Raw genomic sequence first — 10,572 nt, 5'->3', positions numbered from 1 at the left:
GTATTGGCTCTCACAGATCAGACAAAGCTGAGCAAGCGATGTATCAGAGATAATGGGAACTGCAGATGCTGGAGAAACCAAGATAATAAAGTGTGAAGCTGGATGAACACAGCAGGCCAAGCAGCATCTCAGGAGCACAAAAGCTGACGTTTCGGGCCTAGACCCTTCGTCAGAGAGGGGGATGGGGAGATGGTTCTGGTATAAATAGAGAGAGAGGGGGAGGCGGACCGAAGATGGAGAGAAAAGAAGATAGGTGGAGAGGAGAGTATGGGTGGGGAGGTAGGGAGGGGATAGGTCAGTCCAGGGAAGACGGACAGGTCAAGGAGGTGGGATGAGGTTAGTAGGTAGGAGATGGAGGTGCGCCTTGAGGTGGGAGGAGGGGATAGGTGAGAGGAAGAACAGGTTAGGGAGGCGGGGGTGAGCTGGGCTGGTTTTGTGATGCAGTGGGGGGAGGGGACAAATTGGGCTGGTTTTGGGATGCGGTGGGGGTAGGGGAGATTTTGAAGCTTGTGAAGTCCACATTGATACCATTGGGCTGCAGAGTTCCCAAGCGGAATATGAGTTGCTGTTCCTGCAACCTTCGGGTGGTATCATTGTGGCACTGCAGGAGGCTCATGATGGACATGCCATCTAAAGAATGGGAGGGGGAGTTGAAATGGTTCGCGACTGAGAGGTGCAGTTGTTTATTGCGAACCGAGCGGAGGTGCTCTGCAAAGCGGTCCACAAGCCTCCACTTGGTTTCCTCAATGTAGATGAAGCCACACCAGGTACAGTGGATGCAGTATACCACATTGGCAGATGTGCAGGTGAACATCTGCTTAATATGGAAAGTCATCTTTGGGCCTGGAATGGGGGTGAGGGAGGAGGTGTGGGGGCAAGTGTAGACTTCCTGCGGTTGCAGGGGAAGGTGCCGGGTGTGGTGGGGTTGGAGGGGAGTGTGGAGTGAACAAGGGAGTCATGGAGAGAGTGGTCTCTCCGGAAGGCAGACAAGGGTGGGGATGGAAAAATGTCTTGGGTGGTGGGGTCGGATTGTAGACGGCGGAAGTGTCGGAGGATGATGCGTTGTATCCGGAGGTTGGTGGGGTGGTGTGTGAGAACGAGGGGGGATCCTCTTGGGTCCATCCCCCTCTCTGATGAAGGGTCTAGGCCTGAAACATCAGCTTTTGTGCTCCTGAGATGCTGGTTGGCCTGCTGTGTTCATCCAGCTTCACACTTTACTATCTGTGCAAGCCATGTGATGCTGATCGAAATGAAGGGTGAAGCCAGCTGCAGAGTTGAAAGGACCATTCAGTCTAATGCAAAATAGAAAATATCATGAGAGGTTGGTGTACCTAGTTTTAATAGATGTTAAAAAATGTATTAAAGATTGTATTGATATTCAAGAGATATTCCAGGAACTTAGAGATAGTGGGAACTGCCGATGCTGGAGAATCTGAGATAACAAGGTGTCGAGCTGGATGAACACAGCAGGCCAAACAGCATCAGAGGAGCAGGAAAGCTGACATTTTGGGTCTGGACCCTTCTTCAGAAATGGAGGGGGGGAAGGGGATTCTGAAATAAATAGGGAGAGAGGGGGAGACAGATGGAAGATGGATAAAGGAGAAGATAGGTGGAGAGGAGACAGACAGGTCAAAGAGGCAGGGATGGATTCAGTAAAAGTGAGTGTAGGTGCGGAGTTAGAGAGAGAATAGGTCAGTCCAGGGAGGACGGACAAGTCAAGGAGATGGGATGAGGCTGGTAGGTAGGAGGTGGGGGTGGGGCTTGAGGTGGGAGGAGTGGATAAGTGAGAGGAAGAACAGGTTAGGGAGGCAGGGATGAGCTGGGTTGGTTTTGGGATGCAGTGGGGGTAGGGGACGAACTGGGTTGGTTTTGGGATGCAGTGGGGGAAGGGGAGATTTTTAAGCTTGTGATGTCCTCATTGATACCATTGGGCTGCAGGGTTCCCAAGCAGAATATGAGGTGCTGTTCCTGCAACCTTCGGGTGGCATCGTTGTGTCACTGGAGGAGGCCCAGGATGGACATGTCGTCTGAGGAATGGGAGGGAGAATTGAAATAGTTCTAATTGAGTATCTCTTTCAAGTTATTACAAGGGAAAACATGGGCTATGTCCCTTTACCAAATGAAGTTATTTGAGACAAAATTAATGATTTTGGTAAAAATGCTAGAGAATAACGGTATGTCTCCAATGAATAGATGTTATTTATTTCAGATTAGTAAATGAAATCACTGGACACTGATGAGTTACAGGTCAATGTGGTCTCTACTTTTAAAAAGGATGACAAAGCAGACACATGGAACAAACAAACTATCTATGAGTTTTACAGCCATTCTGCACAAAATAACAGAATTAAGCATCAGGGAAACATCTAGGTTATCCTGTACGAGTAGTTGGATTAACCATCGACAGAAGTGAACATTCAGGTGGGGGATATAGGAACAGGTTGAACAAAGCCATTCAGCCCTTCAAGCCCATTCCTGCCCACCTAAAATCCTTAATCTCTTTGATAAAGTAACATGCTGGATGAACGGAATGAATCTGAAATTCCAGTAGGCATTTGACAAATATCAAAGCTCTGATATTTAGTATGGATTGCAAGTTTATCTGAGGGTTAAAAAAAACTACAATTATGTGTCAGAGAAGATTGACATTGGGAGATAGAGAGAAAGAATAAAGAGTGAACAAGATTGTGAGGGCAAAGCAGAGGACTGGGGATGGAAGAGGCATAAAGATGAAGGAGGTGTGAGAGCTGGTCAAAGTAATGAAAGCCTCCTGGTAGATATTAGGGGTGAGGGTGAAAGGAATAAGAGGGGCAAGTCAAGAGGGTAAAGAGGAGGAAGAATGAATAGAGGGTCCACTCTCTCAGTGACTTCCTCATACACTCCACACTCCCCACTAGCCCCACCACCCCCGGCACCTTTCTCTGCAACCGCAGGAAGAGCTACACCTGCCTCTATGCCTTCCCCCTCACCCCCATCCCAGGCCCTAAGAAAACCTTACACATCAAACAGATGTTCACCTGCACATCCGCTAATGTGGTCTATTGTACCCGATGTGGCCATCTCTATACCAGGGAGACCAAGTGGAGGCTCAGAGATCGCTTTGTGGAGCACCTATGCTCGGTTTGTGACAAACAGCAACATCTCCCAATTGCAAACCACCTCAATTCCTCCTTCCACGCCCCGGGCGACATGCCCATACTGAGCCTCCTGCAGTGTCACAACGATGCCACCCAGAAACTGGAGGAACAACACCTCACATTCTGCCTTGGAAGCCTACAGCCTAATGGTCTCAATGTGGACTTTGCTAGCTTCAAAATCTCCCCATCCCAGACCTCATCCCAAGACCAGAGCACCCCCATCCCCGCCTCCTTAACCTGTCTGTCTTCTCTCCCACCTATCCACTGCTCCCACCTCACTAACCAACCCCACCCCCACTCACTACCTACATTCACCTTTACTGGCTTCATCCCCGTCTTCTTTAAATGTCTGTCTTTTCTCCCACCTATCCACCTACTATCACTGTGTACACCTCTCTTTATTTATTTCAGAGCCCCCTTCCCCTCCCTCATTTCTGAAGAAGGGCCCTGACCGGAAATGTTAACTTTCCAGCTCCTCTGCTGGTGCTTGGCCTGCTGTGTTCATCCAGCTCCACACTGTGTTATCATTGCATGTGATATTTTCCTTTGTGATTGATTGCCAGCAAATACACCTTCATGAAGGACTAATAGAAATGACTTGAGGATCAAGTGATTTTTTTTTGCTATCATTTCAATTGTGAAAACATTTAATTAGTTTTTGTACTTACGAGCTATAAATTTCATTGTTCCCTGTTATGATATGTTAACCTTTGTCTGAACAAATGACGATGTAGTGTAAATTATTCCTTAATTACTGCAGCTCCACGGAAATTGTCTCATCGGGTGGACTAGGCATAAAGTAATGCTGAAAGAAACACAAATATCATGATAAAAGTGACTCAAACACAAGTGAATGAGCATGAGTGTTGGGAGCAATGTTTAAACAAAAGGAAAATGTGGTGTATGGGGGCTAAGTATAAGAGAAAATAAATTAATAGTAAGACAGTTAGCACACAATAGATCAAGAATAGTTTAAACAAGGTGGTACATAGATTTGAAAATATGAAATCTGGGGTACAAGTTTTAAAAACAAGGAATGTCCCATTGAAGTTGGTGATCAGGATTTTTTTCACACGGAGAGTCATGTCTCTGGCATTTGCTTCTTTATGAACAGGCAAAGGAAGGATCATCAAATACTTTACAGATAGTGGGAGCTGGATTCTTAATGAACAACTAAAATAAAAGGTACTGGGATGGGTCAGAATGTGGAGCTGAGGCCACAATCAGATCTGTCATGATCTTATTGAAAAGTGCATCAGACTAGAGGGGCTGAATGGCCTATTGCTAATCCTAACTTATACAATCATACATGTACTCATATGGAAAAGTGGGAATTGAGATTAGTCAGGTCATGGATGAGCAGCTCAGACCCTCTTTTTTTCATTCTCTGATGGGATGTGGACACCACTATAGTCTATGTGCTGTGGTTTGATCCACAATGCTCTTAGAGGAGGAGTTCTAGGATTTTGGCCCAGCAACAGTGAAGAAACAGCAATATACTTCAAGCCAGGATGGTGAGTGGATTGGAGGAGAACTCGCAGTTGGTGATGTTCCATGTATCTGTTGCCCCTGTTTATTGAGCTAGAAGTGGTCATGGGGTTGAAAGGTGCTGTCTAATGATATTTGGTGAATTTCTGCAGTGCATCTTTTAGATAGTACTGCTGCAACTGAACATCGGTAGTGGAGGGAATGTTGCTTGTGAATGTGGTGCCAAGCAAGCGGGCAGCTTTGACCTGGAGGGTGCCAAGCTTCTTGAGTGTTGTAGCTGCACCCATCCAGATAAGTGGGGAGTATTCCATCATACTCCTGACTTGTGCCTTACAGACACAGAGGGGCTTTGGGGAATCAGGTGCTAAGAACATGCAATAGGATTCCTAGCCTCTGATCTGTTCTTGTAACCACTGTTCTTTGCAAATCCTGTAGAAATGGAGTGGGGGAGGGGAGGTGGGTGGGGTGTCTTCAGGGTCCTTCATATGCCTTCAGAAGCCACATATTTAGGAAGTGTCACCCATTATTTGAACTTGAGTTCCAAATTTCCATATTCGAGGGCCACTGAAATCATTGCAGAGCTCAGGGAAGGTTTCCTGATTGTGTGTTCCCCAGTGGTCAGTCCACAGCTAGTACAATTTCTGCATAGGGGACTGCCTGGAAGAGGCTGAAGAGACAGTGATTCAGGAGCAGAGGAAGAGGCAAGAAATTGTAGAGTCCTCCAGGAGTGTGTTTCAGACCAATATTCAGCATTGCAGATTGCTGGGAATAACAATGCCTTAAAGGAATGCAGTACTCACCATGTTACCAATGGGCAACGGACTGTGCAGGTTGGAACAGCAAAGAGTAGAAATGCAGTCATTGTAGAACATAAGTGATAGGAGCAGGAGCAGACCAGACATTCCACTGAAACTGTTCCAACATTCAGAATAATTGTGACAGATATTGGGCTTCAGCTTCACTTTCCCACCTACTCCACATATGCCTTGATTTCCTCAGAGAACAGCAAATCTGTCTGTCTCAATCCTAAACAGCAGTGATTCCTCACTAAAAGTTGCAGTAGCATTCCTGAAAATCATGACTTTAAGTGAAACAGCTTAAAGTGAACTATGTGTTTGCATTGAAATCAATATTAAAACTAGACAAGCTGTACTTCAGACATTGCTGAGCCAGAAAAAATGTAAATCTTAAATAACTGCACCATATTTACATAATACTGTGTTTTCCAAGCTGGTATAACTTGCAAATTAAAATACAGGCTGTACAGCAAGGGTCGGTGTTGGGCCAGTTACTAGTGGTGTACCGCAAGGGTCAGCGTTGGGCCAGTTACTAGTGGTGTACCGCAAGGGTCGGTGTTGGGTCCACTGCTGTTTGTCATTTTTATAAATGACCTGGATGAGGGTGTAGAAGGATCGGTTAGTAAATTTGCAGACGACACTAAGGTCGGTGGAGTTGTGGATAGTGGCGAAGGATGCTGTAGGTTGCAGAGAGACTAGATAAGCTGCAGAGCTGGGCTGAGAGGTGGCAAATGGAGTTTAATGCGGACAAGTGTGAGGTGATGCACTTTGGTTGGAGTAACCAGAAGGCAAAGTACTGGGCTAATGGTAAGATTCTTGGTAGTTTAGATGAGCAGAGAGATCTCGGTGTCCATGTACACAGATCCTTGAAAGTTGCCTCCCAGGTTGACAGGACTGTTGAGAAGGCATACAGTGTTTTAGCTTTTATTAATAGAGGGATCGAGTTCCGGAACCAAGAGGTTATGGTGAAGCTGTACAAAACTCTGGTGCGGCCACACTTGGAGTATTGCGTACAGTTCTGGTCACCGCATTATAAGAAGGATGTGGAAGCTTTGGAAAGGGTGCAGAGGGGATTTACTAGGATGTTGCCTGGTATGGAGGGAAGGTCTTACGAGGAAAGACTGAGGGACTTGACGCTGTTTTTATTAGAGTAAAGAAGGTTGAGAGGTGACTTAATTGAAACATATAAAATAATCAGAGGGTTAGATAGGGTGGATAGGGAGAGCCTTTTTCCTAGGATGGTGACGGTGAGCAAGAGGGGGCATAGCTTTAAAATGAGGGGTGAAAGATATAGGACAGATGTCAGAGGTGGTTTCTTTACTCAGAGAGTAGTAAGGGAATGGAACGCTTAGCCTGCAACGGTAGTAGATTCGCCAACTTTAGGTACATTTAAGTTGTCATATGGACGTACATGGAATAGTGTAGGTTAGATGGGCTTCAGATCGGTGTGACAGGTCAGCACAACATCGAGGGCCGAAGGGCCTGTACTGTGCTGTAATGTCCTATGTTCTATGTTCTGTTGTGGGTAAATCACCACAAGTTACCTTTACTTTGGCTAATTATTAAAAAAAATCTCACTGGCAATTAAGTTCTGAAACAATAATTAAAACCTTATTGCATATAACAACTAAATATTACACCCCTCAAGTAAAAAAGGATAAGCCTGTGGTCCAATTTAGCTATTACTTGATTAATGGCAAGATCAGACAAGGACCGCAACCAACAGTGGTCTTTCTCTGGAAGTTTCCAGGATTTGGTTCTTCTGCAGTGTTGTTCTTTGAAGCTCTACTAAGGTGGAGTTTTGGTGTTTGATTCTTAAACAGATTTTCATCCTTCAGTCTCGTGGTTATAATGTTGTGGACTGGACCAGACCTCCTCAAATATTTTAAGAAGGCAGCTGAGACCGTAACTCTTCTAAATTTAAAGGTAGATGTGAAGTGCACGTTCCAGACGTGATACAACTGGTCAAACTATTCAATGTTAAGCAAAACACAATTTATTTAAACACTATAGTTAGAAACAAACAAAAGAAAGAGGAATTTAGAATAATGTAACTTCTGAAAAACTTAACCAAGTAATGGATACAATGCCTGTCACTAATTAACTGATCCAATATAGTAACATCCCATTAACACACCCCTTGGCAAAAAATGGTAAATTCAGACACGGGTTCTTGGATGTAGTTCTCTAATCTAGGAGGAAACAGCATCAAGAAAGATTTCAGAGAAAGTACCAGCTAGGAATCACTCCCTGAAGTTTCCAACTCTTTTGAAACCCCAAACGGCTTCTGCCTGCTAAATCTAAAAAAAACTAGGAAGCCTGGTTTGTGAGAACTGGCAACTCCTATTCAAGCTACTTCCAATGTTCCAACATTTTAAAAAAACCCTCAAGGCCACCTAAGTTCTTTCCTTAGGCCATCTCCAGCAGCCCATTTAGTATCTCTGCCTTTACAACCTCTCCCCAAAAGAAAAGCCTTTTTGACGTGACAGCATCATCACAATATATTCTTGATTTCTTTAAAAGTCCTTTAATCCAAATTACTGCAGGGCTGCAGCTGGCTTCCTTATCAAAAGTAACTTCTTTATTTCTTGTTATGTTTGGCCTTAAGTGTCTGTTCAAATTGCTTTCAACTCCTGTTTAGGTCTGCCCTTGTCATAGAGTCATAGAGTTGTACAGCATGGAAACAGACCCTTTGGTCCAACTCGTCCATGTCAACCAAATATCCTAAATAAACCTAGTCCCATTTGCAAGCATTTGGTCCATATCCCTCTAATCCCTTCCTATTCATATACCGATTCAGATGCCTTTTAAATGCAGTAATTGTACCAGCCTCCACCATTTCATTGGTAGCTCATTCCATGCACGCACCATCCTCTGCGTGAAAAAGTTGCTCTTTAGGTCCCTTCTAAATCTTTCCCCTCTCATCTTAAACCTATGCCCTCTAGTTTTGGACTTCCCTATTCTGGGGAAAAGACCTTTGTCTATTCACCCCATCCATGACCTTCACAATTTTATAAACCTCTACAAGGTCAACCCTCACCCTCCGACGCTCCAGGAAAAATAGCTCCAGTCTACTCAGCCTCTCCCTACAGCTCAAACCCTCAACCCTGGCAACATCCTTGTAAATCTTTTCTGAACCCTTTCTCGTTTCACAACATCCTTCTTATAGCAGGGAGAGCAGAATTACATGAAGTATTCCAAAAGTGGCTGAATCAGTGTCCTGTACAGCCACAACATGACCTCCCAACTCCTATACTCAGTGCACTGACCAATAGAGGCAAGCATACCAAAGACCTTCTTCACTATCCTGTCAAACTACTATGGACCTGTGCTTCAAGGTCTCTTTGTTCAGCAACACTCCCCAGGACCTTCCCATTAAGTGTCAATGTCCTTCCCTGATTTGCTGTTCCGAAATTCAGTATCTCACATTTATCTAAATTAAACTCCATCTGCCACACGTTGGCCCATTGACCCATCTGATCAAGATCCCATTGTACTCTGCAGTAACCTTCTTCGCTGTCCACTACACCTCCAATTTTACTGTCATTTGCAAACTTACTAACCATTCATCCTATGTTCAGGCATAAATCATTTATATAAATTATAAAAAAAAGTGGACCCAGCACCAATCCTTGTGGCACACTGCTGTTCACAGGCCTCCAGTCTGAAAAGCAACACTCCACCCTCACCCTCTGTTTTCTACCTACCAGCCAGTTCTGTATCAAAATGGCTAGTCCTCTATGTATTCCATGTGATCTAATCTTACTAACCAGTCTATCATGAGGAAAATTTTTGAACATCTTACTGAAGTCCATATAGATCACATCTACCGCTCTGCCCTCGATAACTATTGTGGCTATTCTACATTGGGGAAACCAAGCGGAGGCTTAGGGACCACTTTGCGGAACACCTATGCTCAGTTCGCAATAAACAACTGCGCCTCCCAGTCGCGAACCATTTTAACTCACCCTCCCATTCCTTAGATGACATGTCCATCCTGGGCCTCCTGCAGTGCCATAATGATGCCACCCATAGGTTGCAGGAACAGCAACTCATATTCCGCTTGGGAACCCTGCAGCCCAATGGCATCAATGTGGATTTCACCAGCTTCAAAATCTCCCCTCCCTCCACTGCATCCCAAAACTAGCCCAGCTCGTCCCTGCCTGCCTAACCTGTTCTTCCTCTCACCTGTCCCTTCCTCCCACCCCAAGCCACACCTCCATTTCCTACCTACTAACCTCATCCCCGTACTGACCTATCCCCTCCCTACCTCCCCATCTATACTCTCCTCTCCACCAATCTTCTCCTTTAACCATCTTCGGTCCACTTCCCCCTCTTTCCCTATTTATTTCAGAATCCTCTCCCCATCCCCCTCTCTGATGAAGGGTCTAGGCCCGAAACGTCAGCTTTTGTGCTCCTGAGATGCTGCTTGGCCTGCTGTGTTCATCCAGCTCCACACTTTGTTATCGAGGGCAAAGCAGTATCTGCAGTTCCCATTATCTCCTACTGCTCTGACCTCATCAATCCTCTTTGTTGCTTCTTTTAAAAACTCAATCAAGTTAGTGACATGATTTCCCATGCACAAAGCAATGCTGACTACCCATAAAGTGTCCTTGCCTTTCCAAATGCATGTAAATCCTATCCCTCAGGATTCCCTCCAACAACTTGCCCATCACCTAAGTCAGGCTCACTGGACTATAGTTCCCTGGCTTTTCCTTACCACCTTTCTTAAATAGTTAGCCAACCTCCAGTCTTCTGGCACCCCACCTGTGGCTATAGATGATACAAATATCTCAGCAAGGGGCTCAGCAATCACTTCCCTAGCTCCCCACAGAGTTCTTGGATATACCTGATCAGGTCCTGGGGATTTATCCACCTTTATGCATTTTAAGGTACCCAGCACCACCTCCTCAGTAATATGAACATTTTTCAAGATGTCGCTATTTATTTTCCCAAGTTCACTATCTTCCATATCCTTCTCCACAGGAAACACTGATGCAAAATACTTGTTTAGTATCCCTCCCCCCAATCTCCTGCTGTTCCACACATAGGTGGCCTTGCTGATCATTAAGGGGCCCTAGTATCTCCCTGGTTACCCTTTTGTCCTTAATGTATTTGTAGAATCCCTTTGGATTCTCCTTAACCCTATT

The sequence above is a fragment of the Stegostoma tigrinum genome, chromosome 4, assembly GCF_030684315.1.
Source record: "Stegostoma tigrinum isolate sSteTig4 chromosome 4, sSteTig4.hap1, whole genome shotgun sequence".
NCBI lineage: Eukaryota > Metazoa > Chordata > Chondrichthyes > Orectolobiformes > Stegostomatidae > Stegostoma > Stegostoma tigrinum.
Note: the sequence above shows the minus strand (reverse complement) of the source record.